Genomic DNA, 19411 nt, shown 5'->3' with positions numbered 1-19411 from the left:
GGTGGAAATGGGTGTGGTGCCACTCACTATTACCCCTAGTGATCCACTAGGAAAATTTTTGCTTCCTGTCCCTGCTACCCTGAGTTCTGCTGGTCTACAGGTTTTAGTTCCAAAATAGGGTGTGCTTCCTCCAGGAGAAACAACAGTGATACCACTGAACTGGAAGTTCAGATTGCCACCTGGTCACTTTGGGCTACTTATGCCTCTGGATCAACAAGCCAAGAAGGGGATTACATTATTGTCTGGGGTGATTGACCCTGACTATCAGAAGGAAGTAGGACTGCAACTACGCAATGGAGGTAAAGAAGAGTTTTCTTGGAATATAGGAGATCCCCTGGGGTGTCTATTAGTACTACCATGCCCTGTGATTAAAATCAATGGAAAACTGCAACAACACAATCCAGGCAGGACTACTAATGGCTCTGAAACTTCAGGAATGAAGGTTTGGGTCACCCCACCAGGCAAAGAACCACGGCCAGCTGAAGTGCTTGCTGAGGGGAAAGGGAACATGGAATGGGTAGTGGAAGAAGGTAGTGATAAATACGAACTTCGACCACGTGATCAGTTACAGAAACGAGGACTGTAATGCTGTTTTGTTCATGTTATACTATTTAAGTTGTAAGATATCAAGTTTAAGAATGAATGTTGCCCAAGGATTTGCACCCTAGGATTTGCCCAAGGATTTGCACCTGGAGAGATTTAATGTGTTTCCAGTTATATGCAGGACAGTTGAGTATTGTCAGGTAAAAAAAAAAAATGTGTGCTTATTTGTTTCCATTTGGAAATTAAGTATGGTCTAAGGTGATATATATATATATAGGTGCCAAGTTGACAAGGGGTGGACTGTCATGGTTAGGGACAGGTGTCAACTTGGCCAAGTTGTGGTACCTGTTTCTCTGATTGGGCAAGCGCTGGCCTGTCTGTTGCTATGAGGACATTTCATAGGATTAGGTCATGATCACGTCAGCTACATCCACAACTGATTCCATTTGTAATCAGCCAAAGGGGAGTGTCTTCTGCAATTAGTGATGCTAAATGTAATCATGGGAAGCCTTTTAAGGAGGACTCAGAGGAGACAGGTTCCATTCCTGCTTTGGCTGGTGAGCCTCTCCTGTGGAGTTCATCCAGGCCATCCATCAGAGTCATCGGCTTCGCAGCCTGCCCTGTGGATTTTGGACTCTGCATTCCTACGGTCACATGAGACACTTTCATAAATTTTATATTTGCAAGTGTTCCCTGTTGATGCTGTTTCTCTAGAGAACCCAAACTAATACACATTGCATGAACAAGCTTTCAGACGATCTCAAATCTGATTGAGGCCCCAGACTTTGTGAGACAGAGACAATTGCCACTTCACCTTTCTGAGGCTTTCTTCAGATGTCTTACTTTGTGCCATTACAAAGTACCACAATGTCTTTAAACAACAGAAATGTATTGTTTCACAGTTCTGGAGGCTAGAAGTCTGAAATTAAGTCAGCAGAGCCGTGCTTCCTCTGAAGCCTGTAAGGAAGAATCTGTTCCCTGTCTGTCTCCTGGCTTCTGGCCATGCCTGGAAAGTAATCCATGGTGTCCTCTGCCTCAGTCGCCATGTGGCGCCACACCCTCTACTGTCTGCTGCCAAATCTCATCTTGTAATGACTCCACTTATAAGAATCAAGGGTCCACCCAACTCCCATGTGACCTATTCTAACTTGCCCAATTCCATCTGTATAGGTACCATTTCCAAATAAGGTCACATTCTGAGATATTGGGGGATTAAAACATCAACATATCTTTTAGGGGAACACAATTCAATCCATAACACTAGGCATCTTTGCAGTTCATTTGTGCTCTTAAATAAAGCCTTTCCCTTTTGCTCTGTAGGTGAATTTACTTTCTAAGGGGCAGGGTCTGTTTTAGATTTTTCTTAATCCCTTATAGTAGAAGTTCAAGAAATACATTCACCCTGTTGATTCACAAAGTATTCAAATCATACACGAGCAAAGGGAGGATTCAGAAGTGCACTTTTTCACCTGTAGTCCTGGGAATGCTGGGGGTTGGGTAGGGAAGAAGGACTACACTAGACTCAAAAAGTGGCAGAAGAGACTGGCCAGAAGAGTCGAGAGCACCAGCCATGCGCTCTTTCTATAGGGGGAAATTTTGAGCATCACGATTTGGAGAGTAGCTGTGATGACGCAGACCAAGGAGAGAGCTAAGATGGGAAGGGCTGCAGGGAGGATGAGGACCGGGTAGGAAGGCCATTCACATGATTCTCTGCCTGGACGCCTTCCCCTTTACCCCCTTCAAAAATCCCATTTCTCTTCCGAAACTCAGCTCACTTCTCTCCCCAGGATGGGTGTCCTAGTTTTAATGGTCAACCTGCAGTCTGCCTTCTCTGGACTCCTCACCTTTGTGCTCACATCTCCCCCCGATCTTTGCCACACTCTGTCTCCTATTAGAGTCAATTTCTTCCTTCTCAGACTCATCCAATCAACCCTGAGCCAGAAATTCTTAAGAAACAGTACTGTACATTCCCCTTTGACCTATTTTCAATGAATCAATCACAGTTCACAGCATACAAGTTAACTTGTAAATGTTGGGTTAGTGAATTATTTCAGTGGCACAGAAAGGAGGCAGAATGCCCTTGGAGACTGGGCACACGATTGCACCTTCGCAGGAACAGCCCCCAGTGGATCCCAGTGACCGAGGCAAAGCTCTCTAGGCACAAACCAGCCACGCTGCGTCCGGTCAGTACCGCGCGCCATCTGGGAATTGGGGGTGGGGTGGGGTGAGGGTGTTATCATTGAAGCCGGCTTGGGCACGACCCGCGCGGTCCGGAGTGACCCCAGGATAATCTGCGGAGGAGACTGAGTCATGCTTTGGGTGACGCCTCTCCCAATCCACCGCAGCCTCTCTGCCTGAATTTGCTGAGCTTTGGTCTAGTAGTGCCCTCATTGTCTGGTCTTTGGGGACAAAGGCCCCCTGAGTCCCATTTTCAAAATGACCCTGCGATGAGGCAGCTCCTCTTTGCTCTAAAAGGGCACATTTCTCACCTGGACTCAAGTCGCCAGCCCCGCGGCCATCTGAACCTCCAAGTGCCCTGGACGGGACGGACTTGCAGAGATGGATCAGCAGGTAAGTCAAATGGGGAGCCTGGCGGCAGGGGAATTATCAAAGAAATACAAGAGCAGAACCAAAAGGAGGCGAGAAACTGGGGATGGGCGGGCACCTGGAAGAGGCCGCAGGCACAGCGGGAGGTCAGCCCACCTTCCTTCTGCGCCTGCGTCGGGGTCTCCCTTCTACGGGCACCACCTGCACCCGGTCCACCTGCAGCCAGGCCACCCGCACCGGGTCCACCTGCAGCCGGGCCACCTGCACCGGGTCCACCTGGACCTGTGGCAAGAGCGGCAGGTGCATCCGCGGGGCGGGGACCCGGGGACAGCTCGCGCGCTCCCTGAGTGACCGAGAGGGCTGGGAGACTGGAGCTCAAGTCTTTGTTAGAGGGGGAGAAGGTCCGGAAGAGAAGGAGGGGCCTGAGAGCCGTCTTGCCAAACCCAGTCCGTGGCGAACTCGAGCCTGGCACCCAGCCTGTGTCCCCTTTGCATTCTGAGCTGGCTCAGGCCCTCCGCAGCTCCGCTGGGGGGAGGGTGACAAGGGGATCCTCGTGACGTCGCTGCAGCGCCCCCCATCCCCAATCCTTCCAGTGAAATCTCTCCAGCGCTGTCCGGACCCTACGCCCGGTCCCAGAGGGACGCAGCCTGCGGCAGGGCTTCCTTTCCTCCAACTCCTGCCTCCCAATCATCCCACCCACGTCCATCTGTGCAGCGGCAGGATCCCGCCCAAGCGTACGCGAGGAAGAGCCCCGGGCTCAGAAAGGATATGCGCGCTTCACACGTCAGCTGCGAGCTTGGCAGCCCCTGAACCCGGAGCTCTCAGGGAGTCACTCCCGCTTCCTGGGCCTGCTGCTTCCGCGGGCCCCGGGGTGGCAGGGATGGTGTGGGTGGCGGGGAGCCCAGTGGAGGCGTTGGAGGAAGAGCGAGTTTGGCCCTGCCCTTCAGCTGGCCACGCCCCCTTCAGCTGGCCACGCCCCTCACCTGGCCAGGCGGTTCTAAAAACGCCTGGGACCCCTGGCGGGTCCCGTGCTTCCTACCTCCAAAGTGGCAGAAAACAAGCCCCTCCGGTTTGGCGTACGGCGTGCCATGACCCCACGGCCCAGACTCTAGCCTTGCCATCCAGAGTGGCAGTCCAGAGCCATGCGAGAGAGAGCAGGACGCGGAGAAGCGCAGCCCCAGGTGAGAAGCAGGCCTTGGGGAGCGGCTGCCCCGGGGGCTCGGACACGGCTGGGGGTGGCTGTGTGGTCAGTGGCTGTCAGCCTGGAGCCCGCAGTCGCTGAGGCTCCAGCATCCAGCTCCTCCGAGGAGCAGACGCCAAGGCCAGGTTAAACTTGAAAGGATTTGTAAAAGAAAATGAGGTGACAGCCAAGAAAGACAAGGAGAGCCGCCCGGAGCGTCCAGAGTGGACCGACGGGAGTGCCCTAGACGGCGGCTCAGTCTAAGGAAAGCGCGGCAGAGGCATTAGGGAGTCTTTGGGACAGTCAGCCAGCGAAGGAGTTCGCGTCTCCCTGCAGTGAGGCGGCCTTAGCGTCCCCTCTCCCCGCCCCCCCACCCCCCCGGTGCGGTCTGTGGCGGAGCTGCCCTCTCTGGCCTCGCCCCGGGGGTGGACTCCAGAGCGCGGCGGCCCTGCCCCCGCCGACTGCTCTGTCTGGTGGGAGGTAGCCCACGGGGTCTACTGGGGTTGACTTGCAGACCACGGATGGAAGCGGCCCAGGGGTTCCCAACGCCCCAGGAGCCAAGGATAGGCCCAACAGAGGGAACACACAGGAAAAGTTAGCGTTCCTTTTTGCTCATGGGGTTGTTCTAGAAAGGACCAGGCAGCTGGGGTGGTGGGGAGGGGTTGGTAAAGAAGTGCTAAGAGGTGTCCTAAGAGGTTTCCCTCTGTACAGCACCTGCGTAGGGTTTTCATCTCTTTACGGATCTTCTTGCGGTGTCGGACGTTTATGCCTGACCCTCAGTGTATGCTTGTTGAATGATTTCAGAAATAGATGAACTAGTGTTATGGTCATGTTTTTGATGAAATTTTATATTTCCTTCCTTTGTGACATCATCAATCTTTTCTAGTCTCAGATGAAATAGGTTTTAGTTTTTAATTACATGTGACTGCTGAGAAATTATTCTCTTTTTCTGATGATGCATTACATCTCTCCTGCCCTCTCAGGGGGGCTGTGAGTCCATAAAGGCAAGAACTTTCTTTATCCCTCTACCAGCAAGCACTGTTTTGCACAAGGTAAGTCCTCAATGTTCGTTGATGGGTAAATGATTGTTTGTTCTCTTACATGTACATGTATATTTTAAGTGAAAGAAGCCAGTTCTGTCTGGGGGGGGGGGGGGGGGGATGTGTTTGTTGGTCCTAAAATCAAGGGCACAGCCATGCCTATACCTCAGCTATTTCTGGATCCATTGCTCCTAGCATGATACCTTACATGTGACAGATACTCAAATATTTACTCATGGAATACATAACTAAATGAAAGCTAATGTTTTCTATAACTAGCTGGAAAAATAGGTGATTGCATCTATAAATCCTAAATGAAGAAGACTTATTACAATTACTAAAATATTTTGAATGTCATTTTCTCTGCAAATCATGGGGAACCTCTAATTGGGTCAAAGTCCCATCCGCCCACCTGACGCCCCACAGGAGCAGGTAGAGGAGATGACTGGGGGACCATGACCTGGGATGTGCAGAAGAGCTCTGGGTTCTTGGACTACTCCCTGCCCTGTGATCTGTTTCATGTCTCTGCCTCCTCCAGACTCTTCGGTCCTCAGCTGCATCTTTGGGGGTCCTGATTCTCCCAGGGCATTGTTGCCATCAGCTGTAATGGCCTTGGGTTCTAGCCTTGTTGATGCTCAACCAGGCAGGTTTCTGGGTACCTGGCGGTTTGGACCAGGTTCTGAATTATGGGTCAGAGTGGTAGTAATATGAAGAAGACCATAGTCCATTGCTCTTGCCTTAATATTTAAAAAGCTACATCAGAAAGTGAATTTTTATGGAGCATTATGTTATCACAGTTATCAATTTATTGCCTCTCTTTTCTCGTTCACTCTTCAGAGCCTACTCTGATACAATGCATGGAATTCCTTTAAGCCATTCTCCTTTTCAGTGATCCCAATGTCAAGTTTGCTAGTAGAGGAGGCCGGAGGAGCATTGCAGGAAGAAGAGTCTTCTCTTGCTGGTTCTGGAGGCAGCAAAATTGGTCAGTGGTCTGGGCATGCCTGTCCTTCAGTAAGCTCCCTCAGCCCTCTGCTATAGAGTATTCTTTGCATTCTATCATTAGCCTTTTATCGAAGCTTATTGTTTATGTTAATTTTCCCTTCTTTAAATCACTGTGTGATACGAGCATTTACTATGTGCTGAAACCCTTTGTAGATATGTTACAAGCATTTTCTTATTTTTCCTAACAACTCTATCATGTAGGGGGCTTGGTGGGTCCCATCTTCAGATGAGAAAACCGAGGCACACTGATATGCAGTGACCTGATGCAGGAGAAGCAGGAAAGTGTGAGAGGTCGAATAGATGACCAAGTAGGCAGCTGGCTGGGTAAATCTGAGGATCAGGAGAGTAGTCAGGGCTGGAAGTAGAAATTCTGGGGTCACCAGTGTGTCGATCACATGGAAAGCCACCAGTCGTTTGCCCCATCACCATAAATCTGTACATTAATCTGCAGTCCTTTTATGTTGAGGAGTCAAGATAGAGGAACCCCCCACTTCATATTTTATGCTTTTTAAAAGGTATATGCATTTCCGGATCATGCACACACACAAAAAAGCAGTGTAATAACTCCCAGATGTTTAAATTTCCCTGGCAACATGGGACAGAACTCCCAGGATGAACCAGGACCTGGCATCATGCAATTGAGAAAGACTTCTTGACCAAAAGGAGGAAGAGAGAATTGAGATAAAGTGTCAGCGGTTAAGGGAGTTCAAAAAGAGTCAAGAGGTTATCCTGGAGGTTATTCCTATGCATTATATATATATCCCTTTTTAGTTTATGGTGTATTGATGTGGCTGGAGAAAGACATTGTATAATGTTACAGCTTTTACAATGTGACTGTGAAAAAAAAGGTATATGCATCTTAAAAATATTTGGCTAAGTTTAATATTAATGGGCAAACTTGAACATGATACCAGCTGTAAGAGAGGAATGGTACCTGGATATGCGCTGCATGACCAAAAACCGAGCTGGTATTTCCTACATATTCAATAAGGAAAGGAATGAGAACTGGCTCGTAGAACTTTACTTATTATCACACCATTTTCAGCACAGGCCAACTGATAAGAGGTGGCCTGGTTTTCAGTATGCACAGAGCCCCAGTAGAACCACATGGGTGGAAGGGGTTAAGGGCAGAAAGATTTGTGATCAGGGGGAGTTTGAGAATGATGATCTGATTAAAATCCTCACTTCAGGCCCTCTCTTTGTCAACATGAGAACTTTAGAGCTGTTTTATACTCTCTAACAAAGGCATGGGGGCATGAATGGTGTTTGAGCTGGCAAGGGCACAGGTGGAACTGAGCCCGTGGCCAGGCTGGGCGTGAGGCTGGAGGCATGGAGGAGGAGAACAGGGCTGCACTCCAGGAATTGGGGGGCCACTAAGGGAAGCCTATGGGACTCCCTTTCCTCTGGTCCCTTGCAAACATTTGCTGCTATCTTAGATAGAATAGAGTGGGAAAGAATGGGAGACAGGATGGGAGAGAACTGAACTGAGAATTCACGGCAGAGAAGGACTTTTCAAATGACTTGGGGCAGCTGGAGCACAGGCTGGAGAGGATCACAGTGTGCAATCAGTGATTTGCAGAGGCTGGAAAGACATGGAGTGAGTCAAAATCCTCTTCCATCCCCCATCCCCTGAAAAATAGCCAGCCCACAGGTATAGCTAACCTTCAACTGAAGTTCTTTCTTACATGGGAAGGCACAGGGTAATCTCTGCTGGCCTTCTCTCCAGGCCTCTGGGTTCCAGCAACTTTCCCCGGGGTGATTTCTTTCTTCATCTCCAAAGGCCTGGGCTGAGCTATGAGTGCTGAGATGAGGTATACTGAGCTGCTTGGGCTCTGCTACGTTGAATTCTCTCATTTAAGCACCAGCCAATTAAGTCAAACATCCTTCATTACAGCAGGCACGCCTCCTAGATGACTGCTGATGTAATCAGCAACAGATGAGGTTCACATACTATTGGCTCATGTCCACAGCAACAGAACTAGGTGCCTTCACCTGGCCAAGTTGACAACTGAATCTAACTACCACAGAAGGGAACAGCCTAAAGGAAATAAAGGACATGACCCAGCCAAAGAAATATTTCAAAGTCCAAGGCCTATGATGCATCTCTAGGACCATGTGGTCATGAAACCCTTCCAGACAGAGGTCCTCCAACCCAGCTTCATTCTTTGGGCCAAACACTGAAATTGGCTAAGCTCCCCGCAGCCCCAATGAAGTTCTGACCTGAAAGGCTTTATCTCTTTGCAATGGGAGAGATGGGCTTAGAAATAAACTTGGATTTGAAGATGAAACTCCACCATCTCCAGACAGTTGAAACATGGTTACAACTTTAAGGTAACTGCAATACTTTTACATCCTTTTGTGTGCTTAAAAAAAAAAAGCCACCAGTAACATCAAGTTAGTCCCACCTGGGCTTGGAACCACCGGCCATAGAAAATGGCCATTGAGTGGTAGAATCTGGAGTGAATTAAAATAGGCCAAGCTAGTGGCTCTTGAAGAGAGCACTTGACTTGTACTTCATTTGACACTCAAAGCAAAGGTAGACCAGATGCACCAAGGCTTTGAGATGTTACCTTGCTCAAAGTCTGTACTGGTAGCAAATTGCAATGGTGAGTTACCCTTATGAGCCAAAAAATGCCTGCCTTCGAGACTTTACATTTAGAAATTCATCAGAAAACCCCAACACATCTGTGGGGTAAGTTCTCTTATCACTGTTTTTAAAAAGAACAAAGCCACAAAGAGGTTAATTAAACTTGCCTCAAATCACACAGCCAGCTTGTGACTCAGCTACCTTTGAATTCCAGCAATTGACTCAGCAATAGCCATAAATCCTGGTTCCTTTTGACTTTTTCCCTTCCCCAGCTATTTGCATGACTTGCAGACTCTACCTCTGCTGAGAATCCAGCCTGGGTTTGAAAATGATTGCCAGGTGATCACTTCTGGAAGAAAGCTGAAGGCTCTGGAAACTAAGGAAATTGTACCAGCAACATTGGCAGGGATTGTGTCGAAATGCCAGGCTTCTCTTCGAATCCAGAGCCTTTTTTGGTAGGACTAAGACCAGGGTTGAACAGAGGGGAGCGCTGCCAGGCAGAAGTTTCCTGGGAAGCCAGAAGTTTCAAGCTGGGTCCTTGCCCTGCTCTAGGTGGGTGCCTGGGCATTGCAGCCTCGCTCAGAGCAGATGAATGAACAGGAGAAGCTGCACGTGGTACCAGTCCACTACGAAGAGTGAAGTAGCCCAGTCGGAGCTGATGATGTGGTCACATTCTTCAGCCTCCCTTAGCACCCAAACAGCATTTCAATATCCAAGAATTCACTAAGGGAGGCAGTGAAGGACCCAGAGGATCACATGTTCCCTATCCTTTCCTCTGTGCTCCCAGCAACAAGATCAAGCTTGTCTGTCCTTTCAATTAACTTTTTGCTTAGAATTCCAAGGCTTTTCAAACATATTGAGGATTAGAAAAGAAATAAGATAACAATCAACAAGTTTAACAGATTTGGTTCCATGACTGGTCTTCTAAGAGGCAGAAAACAAATCACTGTTTTCCTCTTGTCAAAGTGCGTGGCCTGGGCGGACCATGGTGGCTCAGAAGGCAGAGTTCTCTCCTGCCATGCCGGAGACCTGGGTTCAATTCCCAGTGCTTGCCCATGCAAAAATAATAAATAAATAAATAAATAAATAATGATCTCTTGTAAAAAATAAATTAATTAATAAATAAAATAAAGTGCATGACCTGAGCTCAGGTGGGCTGAGTGGGAGGCTGTGTATCCTAAGAAAGCCTGGAATGGATGAAATTTTATAGGGAAAAACTGGTCTGTAGAGCAGGAGTGGCTTGTCCATCTGTCCATAGGAAAACCAGGTGTGTGCTTCCAGCCTTAGCTGTCCAATGAAGGACACAAGAGGAGAGGGCAAGGAGGAGGAGAGTTGGGAAGGTGCTGCGGCACCTGCAGGACTGGCTGAGTTTTTGTTTTTATTAATTTTTTATTAATTAAAAAAAATTACAAGAAAGAAACACAGACATTCCCAACACATACACTCAGCAATTCACAACATCATCACATAGTTGCATATTCATCATCATGATCATTTCCCAGAACATTTGCATCAATTCAGAAAAAGAAATAAAAAGAAAACAGAAAAATAAAACAAAAACAGAAAAAAAAATTTTACATACCATACCCCTTACTCCTCCCTTTCATTGATCACTAGCATTTCAAACTAAATTTATTTTAACATTTGTTCCCCCTATTATTTATTTTTATTCCATATGTTCTTCTCATCTGTTGACAAGGTAGATAAAAGGAGCATCAGACACAGGTTTTCACAATCATGCAGTCACATTGTGAAAGCTGTATCATTATACAATCATCATCAAGAAACATGGCTACTGGAACACAACTCTATATTTTCAGGCAATTCCCTCCAGCCTCTCCATTACATCTTGGTTAACAAGATGGTATCTACTTAATGTGTAAGAATAACCTCCAGGATAACCTCTCTACTCTGTTTGGAATCTCACAGCCATTGACACTTTGTCTCATTTCACTCTTCCCCCTTTTTGTCAAGACCGTTTTCTCAATCCCTTGATGCTGGGTCTCAGCTCATTCTAGAGTTTTTCTCAATCCCTTGATGCTGAGTCTCAGTTCATTCTGGGATTTCTGTCTCACGTTGCCAGGAAGATCCACACCCCTGGGATTCATGTCCCACGTAGACAGGGGGAGGGTGGTGAGATTGCTTGTTGTGTTGACTGGAGAGAGAGGCCACATCTGGGCAACAAAAGAGGTTCTCTTGGGGGTGACCCTTAGGCCTAATTTTAAGTAGGCTTGACCTATCCCTTGTAGGGTTAAGTTTCATATGAACAAACCCCAAGACTGGGGGCTCAGCCTACAGCTTTGGTTGCCCACACTGCTTGTGAGAATATCAAGAATTCAACTTGGGGAAGTTGAGTTTTCCCCCGTTCTCACCATTCCCCAAAGGGGACTTTGCATATACTTTTCCGCTCGCTGATCAAATCACTCTGGGATTCATTGGGGCATCTAGCTGGACAAACCAACAAAATCTCATGTCTTACCCAAGGTTCCATGTACTTATGTTATTCAACCAAGCTATCTACATAAGTTATATTAGGAAATGCACTAGTCAAAATATGAATCTTGTACCAAATAAACATTTTTTGCTTTAGTCTAACACATAAGTTGAAATTTTTAAATATTAATTACCATCTATTTTCAGCACCCTGCATTAATGACATTCCTTTGTTCTTCCTCATGCAAAAACATTTTATAAATTTGTACATTTAGTCGCTGTCATTATACACTCTAGGCAATCCTAGATTATACTGTCTCAATATTTGTCATCTATTTTTTTTATGATTTCATTTGTGCCCCCAGCCCTCCTCCCTCTATCATTCTCATATGCAGTTTCATTCAGTGTTTTAACATAATTGTATTACAGTTAGGTAGTATTGTGCTGTCCATTTCTGAGTTTTATATTCAGTCCTGTTGCACAATCTGTTTCCCTTCAGCTCCAATTACCCAATATCTTACCCTATTTCTATCTCCTGATGGTCTCTGTTACCAACAAAATATTCCAAGTTTATTCACAAATGTCAGTTCATATCAGTGGGACCATACAGTATTTGTCTTTTTGTTTCTGGCTAATCACACTCAGCATAAAGTCCTTAAGGTCCATTCATGTTGTTACATGCTTCATAACTTTATTCTGTCTTACAGCTGCATAATATTCCATCTTATGTAAATGTCACAGTTTGTTTAGGCAACCGTCTATTGATGGACATTTTGGTTGCTTCCATCTCTTGGTAATTCTGAATAATGCTTCTATAAACATTGGTGTGTAAATGTCCATTTGTGTCCTTGCCTTCATGTCCTTTGAGTAGAGATAGCATATAGATGGGTCCTGTTTTTTAATCCATTCTGCCAGAGTATGTCTTTTATTGCAGAGTTTAATCCATTAACATTCAGTGTTATTACTGCATGGGTAGTACTTTCTTCTACTATTTTGCCTTCTGGATTTTATATGTCATATCTAACTTTCCTTCTTTTTACCTTTACTCATATTCTTCCTTTCTACACTCTTCTCCACGCCTCCCTCTTCTGTCTTCGTATCTGTCTCTAGTGCTCCCTTTAGTATTTCTTGCAGAGCTGGTCTCTTGGTCACAAATTCTCTCAGTGATTTTTTTGTCTGAAAATGTTTTAATTTCTCCCTCATTTTTGAAGGACAGTTTTGCTGGATATAGAATTCTTGGTTGGCAGTTTTTCTCTTTTAATAATTTAAATATATCAGCCGACTGTCTTCTTGCCTCCATGGTTTCTGCTGAGAGATCTGTGCATAGTCTTATTGAGCTTCCCTTGTATGTGATGGATTGCTTTTCTCTTGCTGCTTTCAAGATCCTCTCTTTCTCTTTGATCTCTGACATTCTGATTAGGAAATGTCTTGGAATATGTCTATTTGGAGCTATTCTCTTTGGGGTACGCTGCACTTCTTGGATCTGTAATTTTAAGTCTTTCACAAGAGTTGGGAAATTTTCAGTGATAATTTCCTCCATTAATTTTTCTCCTCCTTTTCCTTTCTCTTCTCCTTCTGGGACACACACAACACGTATATTCATGCGCTTCATATTATCTTTCCATTCCCTGAGTCCCTGCTCATATTTTTCCATTTGTTTCCCTATATTTTCTTTTTCTTGTTGGAGTTCAGATGTTCCATCTTCCAGTTCACTAATCCTATGTTCTGTCTCTCGAAATCTACTATTGTAGGTTTCCATTGTTTTTTTCATCTCTTCTACTGTGCCTTTCATTCCCATAAGTTCTGTGATTTGTTTTTTCAGACTTTCAATTTCTTCTTTTTGTTCATTCCTTGCCTTCTTCATATCCTCCCTCAGTTCATTGATTTGGGTTTTGATGAGGTTTTCCATGTCTGTTCGTATATTCTGAATTAATTGTTTCAGCTCCTGTATATCATTTGAAGTGTTGGTTTATTCCTTTGACTGGGCCATATCTTCAATTTTCCTCGTGTGATTTGTTATTTTTTGCTGGTGTCTAGGCATTTAATTACCTTAATTAGTTTATTCTGGAGATTGCTTTCACTTCTTTTATCTAGGGTTTTCTTGCTGGATGAATTTGTTGTCTATCTGTTCTTTGACCTTCAGTTCAGCTTTATCTGGACCTCTAGCTTAAGTTTTGTTTAACAGAGGAGAATTTTTCAGTTCTTGTTTTCTTGTTTCTTTCCCTGCTTGTATGGTGCCTTTCCCCCACCCCCACCCCCACCCTTAGGAGGGTCTATTTAGATATTATAGACCTCAGCTGGGTTTTCCCAGACCAAACTGGCCTCCTATCAGGCGGAAAGAGTCACCTGCGTCGGTTTTCCTTAAGGGTGAGACTCAGCAGGTTGAAAGACTTTCTTGTGAAGTCTCTGGACTCTGTTTTTCTTATCCTGCCCGGTATGTGGTGCTTGTCTGCCTGCAGGTCCCACCAACATAAGATGATGTGGTACCTTTAACTTTGGAAGACTCTCCCTGCTGGGGGCGTGGTGGAGACAGAGGAGAGGTTGTAGGCTGGTTTTAATGGCTTCAAATTACCAAGCCCTGGTGTCTGAATTCCTTGAGGGAGGGATTCGACCTGAGTTGGGCCTCACCCCTACCTTGGGGAAGGCACAGGCTCCAGACAAGCCCCCAAAAGAGCTCACTTCTGCCTATGCCTGGGGCAGTTGCAGCCTGAGAAGTCCTGCCGCTATATCCAAAGGCAGTCAAGCCTTTGTAGAAACACAGCCACAAAAACCTCTCTTTCCTTCTTTTTTTTCCCCCCTTTTTCCGTCAGCCCTGCCCTCTTGGCGCTGGGGCAAAAATGAGCAGTCTCCGCTTTGAACAGGATCCCCTGAGCTGGGGGCCTATTTTTAGTAGTCAGAATTTGTTAATTAATTCCACAATTGGCGTTTGATTATGCTCAGTCCCTGCTGCTGGTAAAATCTCTTTCCTTTCCCCTCTGGGAAACAGCCTGTGGGGGCGGGGCGCCAGCCACTGCGGCTTGGGGAACTCACGGTTCTGTGGGAGCTTGCAGCCGGTCCAGCTGGTTCAGTCTGGGGTATTATGTGTGTCTGGTCACTGACGTGGCCCCAGGAACTGTTCTGTACTGTTTCTGGTTATTTAGTCATTGTTTTGGAGGATGAACTAAAATGTGCACATTGTTAAGCCGCCATCTTGATCCGGAAGTGGGGACTGGCTGAGTTTTGAGAGCCTCTACCTTCCCTGTGACCAGATTATGACCTTCAGGCCCCACTACCACCTCTGAGCATTCTGCTCCAGATACAGGGAGGTGCTTCTGGCTTTCTCATGTCACCAGGGTCTTATCCAACATTTGTGGAGCTGGGCCTCCATCCTTGTCTGAGTTGATCTGGCAGGTGTTGAGGGAGGGGCTGGTGCCTGGCCCCTTTCCCCAGGGGTACATGCCAGTTGTTCCAGTGGCACCAGTCTTGGACAGGTGGCCACAGGAGAGGGGTTGGAGGCTAGGGTGTAGGCCATGCAAAGGGAGGCATGGATGATTGCTAGAGAAAAAGAAACGAGACATAACCCTCTCCCTTGAGAAAAAGAAACAAGACACAACCCTCTCCCTTGTGATGCTCAAATAGTAACTGTATTTATTAGGTGTTCAACATGTGCCCCACTCTCAGTAGTTGGCACGTATTTCCTTTTTAATACTGCCCACAGCACTCTGGTGGAGGCGGTCTGGGAGCCCCATGTTGAAATGCAGGCCTTCTCTCTCCCTCCCTTGCTCTCCATCCCTGCATCTGCTCTCTTGGAGACCTGTCTCCCAGGTGTATTAACAGGCCCTAAAAGCCTTTCCAGGGTGCATTTGGGAGGATGGCAGTGTGAGGACGCTGCAACCTGAACTTGAGCTCAGTACCCTGGAGCCGTGTTCCCTCCCCACCCAGGCAATGGCTCCCAGGGCCCCTTCACCACTAACACCCATAAGGAATTTGGTAAAACCTGAATCAAGGTCAGCGCACAATCTCCAACACCTACCAAGGCAGGTGACAGGCTCATTCTCCAGGGAACAGGTAGCATCCGACAGCTCAGAGTCCAGGATCCTGCACTAACCCCTGTGCCCAAAGCTGCTCCTCCATCCTCTTCCCAAATCCGTGGTCTGTTCCCAGCCCTCAGGTTCCATGGTTTGGCAATCCAGCCCTGGGAAGAGGGTCTGACCCTGGCGTGGACATCCATCCTGCCCCAACCCCGTTGTGTGGTGTCACTTCTCTGTGACCTCGCCTCACATGGAAGCTCCTCTGCAAACCCACAAGCAGCTGAGTTTTCTCTCCTTCCCCAGGACAGACATTGACTTGCCTCGCTGGGTGACTGACCATCTGACCATGAACATTCCACCAACTGCCCTGCTGGTTGATTGACCAAGACAGATGAATCTGAGTCCTGACCAATCAATCCTAAGGGGCTGAGAAATTGGACCATATGAGTGAAGCTTTGTCAGTTGAGCCAATTCTGTCCCCAAAGGAACAACTGCCAGTGATTCTGATTAACCAGCACTGGGGCCAGCGAATGACCAGCTAGCTTATCCCTGCTGTCTGTCTGCTGGACAGACATTAGGAGCCTGGAGGGCCTGACAAATGAACTAACTATGAGGGAAGGCTGGGCAGGGTCAGTACCTGGTGGCTTCATCCACAGGCTCAGCCACTTCTCCTCCTCCTTCCTTCCTTTTGTAGCAGCCTCATTGACTTATAATTCATATGCCACACAACTCCCCCATGTGAAATGTACAAGTCAATGGTTTTTAGTATGTTCACAGAATTATGCATCACCTCAATCTAATTGTAGAATGTTTTCATAATTATAAAGAAAAATTCTATCTATACCCATTTGTAGTCACTTTCCATCTCCACCTGTTCTAAACCTAAACACAGTTATTCTACTCTCTATTTATAGATTTGCCAATCTAGACAGTTCATGTAAATGGAATATGTGATCACTGGTGTTCAGCATCTTACACTTAATATAATGTTTTCAAGGTTTATCCATGGTGTAACATGCAGTCTTCATTCCTTTTTGTTGCTAAATATTCCACTGTATGCATATACCACACTCTGTCTATTTATCAGTTGATAGACAGTTGGGTGGTTTCCACTTTTTGGCTGTAATGAATGAAACTGCTATGGAAATTTATGTGAAATCTTTCTGTGGGAATGTTTTCACTTCTCTTATGTGTTCGTTTCTAGGTATGTGTATTAGTTAGGGTTCTCTAGAGAAACAGAATCAACAGGGAACACTTGCAAATATAAAATTTATAAAAATGTCTCACGTGACCGCAGGAATACGGAGTCCAAAATCCACAGGGCAGGCTGCGAAGCCGATGATTCCGATGGATGGCCTGGATGAACTCCGCAGGAGAGGCTCACCAGCCAAAGCAGGAATGGGACCTGTCTCCTCTGAGTCCTCCTTAAAAGGCTTCCCATGATTACATGTAGCATCACTAAATTGCAGAAGACACTCCCCTTTGACTGATTACAAATGGAATCAGCTGTGGATGCAGCTGCCGTGATCATGACCTAATCCTATGAAATGTCCTCATTGCAACAGACGGGCCAGTGCTTGCCCGATCAGATAAACAAGTACCACAACTTGGCCAAGTTGACACGTGTCCCTAACCATGACAGTATGCAATTACTGGGTCATAGAGTAAGTCTTTAGTCACCATTTTGAGGACCTTCCAGATGGTTCTCCAATGTGCCTGTACCGTTTTACATTCCCATCAGTGGTGATGAGAGTTCCATTTTCTCCCCATCCTCAGCCAATACTTGTTATTATCTGTCCTTTTTATTACATCCATCCTAATGGGTGTGAAGTGGTATCTCATTGTGCTTTCCATTTGCATTCCCCTAAGAGCTAATGATATTGTGCATATTTTCATGTACTTACTAGCCTTTTGCATATCTATCTACTTTGGACAAAGGACTTTTCAGATCCTTTACCCATTTTTAAATTGGGTTATTGTGTTTCTATTGTTGAATTTTAAGAACCTGTTATATATTCTGGATGCAAGTCTCTTATGAGACGTATGACTTGCAAATCATTTCCCACTTTGTAGGTTATATTTTCCCTTACCTTGATGATGTCCACTGAAACATAAAAGTTTCTAATTTTTCTGAAATCCAGTTTATCCTTTTCTTTCTTTGCTTGCACTTTGGGTTTCATGTCTAAGAAGCCATTGCCCAATGCATGGTCACAAAGATTCACATTTGTGTTTTCTTCTAAGAATTTTATAGTTTTAGCTCTTACATTTAAGCCTTTGATTTTTTGGGGTGGTGGTGCATGGGCCAAGAATTGAACCCAGGTCTTCTGCATGGCAGGTGAGCATTCTACCACTGAACCATCTGTGCACCTGTTTCTTTTTTTTTTAATTTTTAAATTTATTTATGAAACATAACCACATACAAACACATTTTTTCCAAATCATTCCGTTCTTGTTATATAATCAATAACTCACAATATCATCACATAGCCATATACTCATCATCATGATCATTTCTTAGAACATTTACATCAATTCAGAAAAAGAAATAAAAAGACAACAGAAAAAAATTCATCCATATCATACCCCTTACCCCTCCGTTTCATTGATCACTAACATTTCAATCTACTAAATTTATTTTAACATTTGTTCCCCCATTATTTATTTATTTTTAATCCATATGTTTTACTCATCTGTCAATAAGGTAGATAAAAGGAGCATCAGACACAAGGTTTGCACAATCACACAGTCACACTGCGAAAGCTATATCATTATACAATCATTGTCAAGAAACCTGGCTACTGGAATACAGCTCCACGTTTTCAGGCAGTTCCCTCCAGCCTCTCCATTAATCCTTAACTAAAAAGGTGATATTTATATAATGTGTATGAATAACCTCCAGGATAACCTCTTGACTCTGTTTGGAATCTGTCAGCCATTGACATTTTATTTTGTGTCATTTCTCTCTTCCCCCTTTTGATCGAGAAGGTTTTCTCAATCCCTTGATGCTGAGTCCCAGCTCATTCTAGGATTTCTGTCCCACCAGGAAGGTCCACACCCATGGAAGTCATGTCCCATGTAGAGAGAGGGAGGTCAGTGAGTTTGCTTGTTGTGTTGGCTGAGAGAGGCCACATCTGGGCAACAAAAGAGATTCTCTTGGGAGTGACTCTTAGGTCTAATTTTAAGTAGGTTTAGCCTATCCTTTGTGGGGTTAAGTTTCATACATACAAACCCCAAGATTGGGGGCTTGACCTATTGCTTTGGTTGTCCCCACTGCTTGGAAGAATATCAAGAATTCTCCACTTGGGGAAGTTGAGTCTTCCCCCTTTCTCACCATTCCCCCAAGGGGACTTCACAAATACTCTTTTATTCACTGTTAAAATCACTCTGGGAAGTATCTTGAGGAAAAAAAAATGAAGCTGGAGGTCTCATGCTGCCGGACTTTAAGGCATATTATGAAGCCACAGTGGTCAAAACAGCATGGTATTGGCATAAAGATAGATATATCGACCAATGGAATCGAATAGAGTGCTCAGATATAGACCCTCTCATCTATGGACATTTGATCTTTGATAAGGCAGTCAAGCCAATTCATCTGGGACAGAACAGTCTCTTCAATAAATGGTGCCTAGAGAACTGGATATCCATATGCAAAAGAATGAAAGTTAACTCAAAATGGACCAAAGATCTAAACATTAGGTCTAAGACCATAAAACAGTTAGAGGAAAATGTAGGGAGATATCTTATGAAACTTACCATTGGAGGCAGTTTTATGGACCTTAAACCTAAAGCAAGAGCACTGAAGAAAGAAATAAATAAATGGGAGCTCCTCAAAATTAAACACTTTTGCGCATCAAAGAACTTCATCAAGAAAGTAGAAAGACAGCCTACACAATGGGAGACAATATTTGGAAACGACATATCAGATAAAGGTCTAGTATCCAGAATTTATAAAGAGATTTTTCAACTCAACAACAAAAAGACAGCCAACCCAATTACAAAATGGGAAAAAGACTTGAACAGACACCTCTCAGAAGAGGAAATACAAATGGCCAAAAGGCACATGAAGAGA

The sequence above is a fragment of the Tamandua tetradactyla genome, chromosome 1 (assembly GCF_023851605.1).
Source record: "Tamandua tetradactyla isolate mTamTet1 chromosome 1, mTamTet1.pri, whole genome shotgun sequence".
In the NCBI taxonomy this organism is placed as follows: domain Eukaryota; kingdom Metazoa; phylum Chordata; class Mammalia; order Pilosa; family Myrmecophagidae; genus Tamandua; species Tamandua tetradactyla.
Note: the sequence above shows the minus strand (reverse complement) of the source record.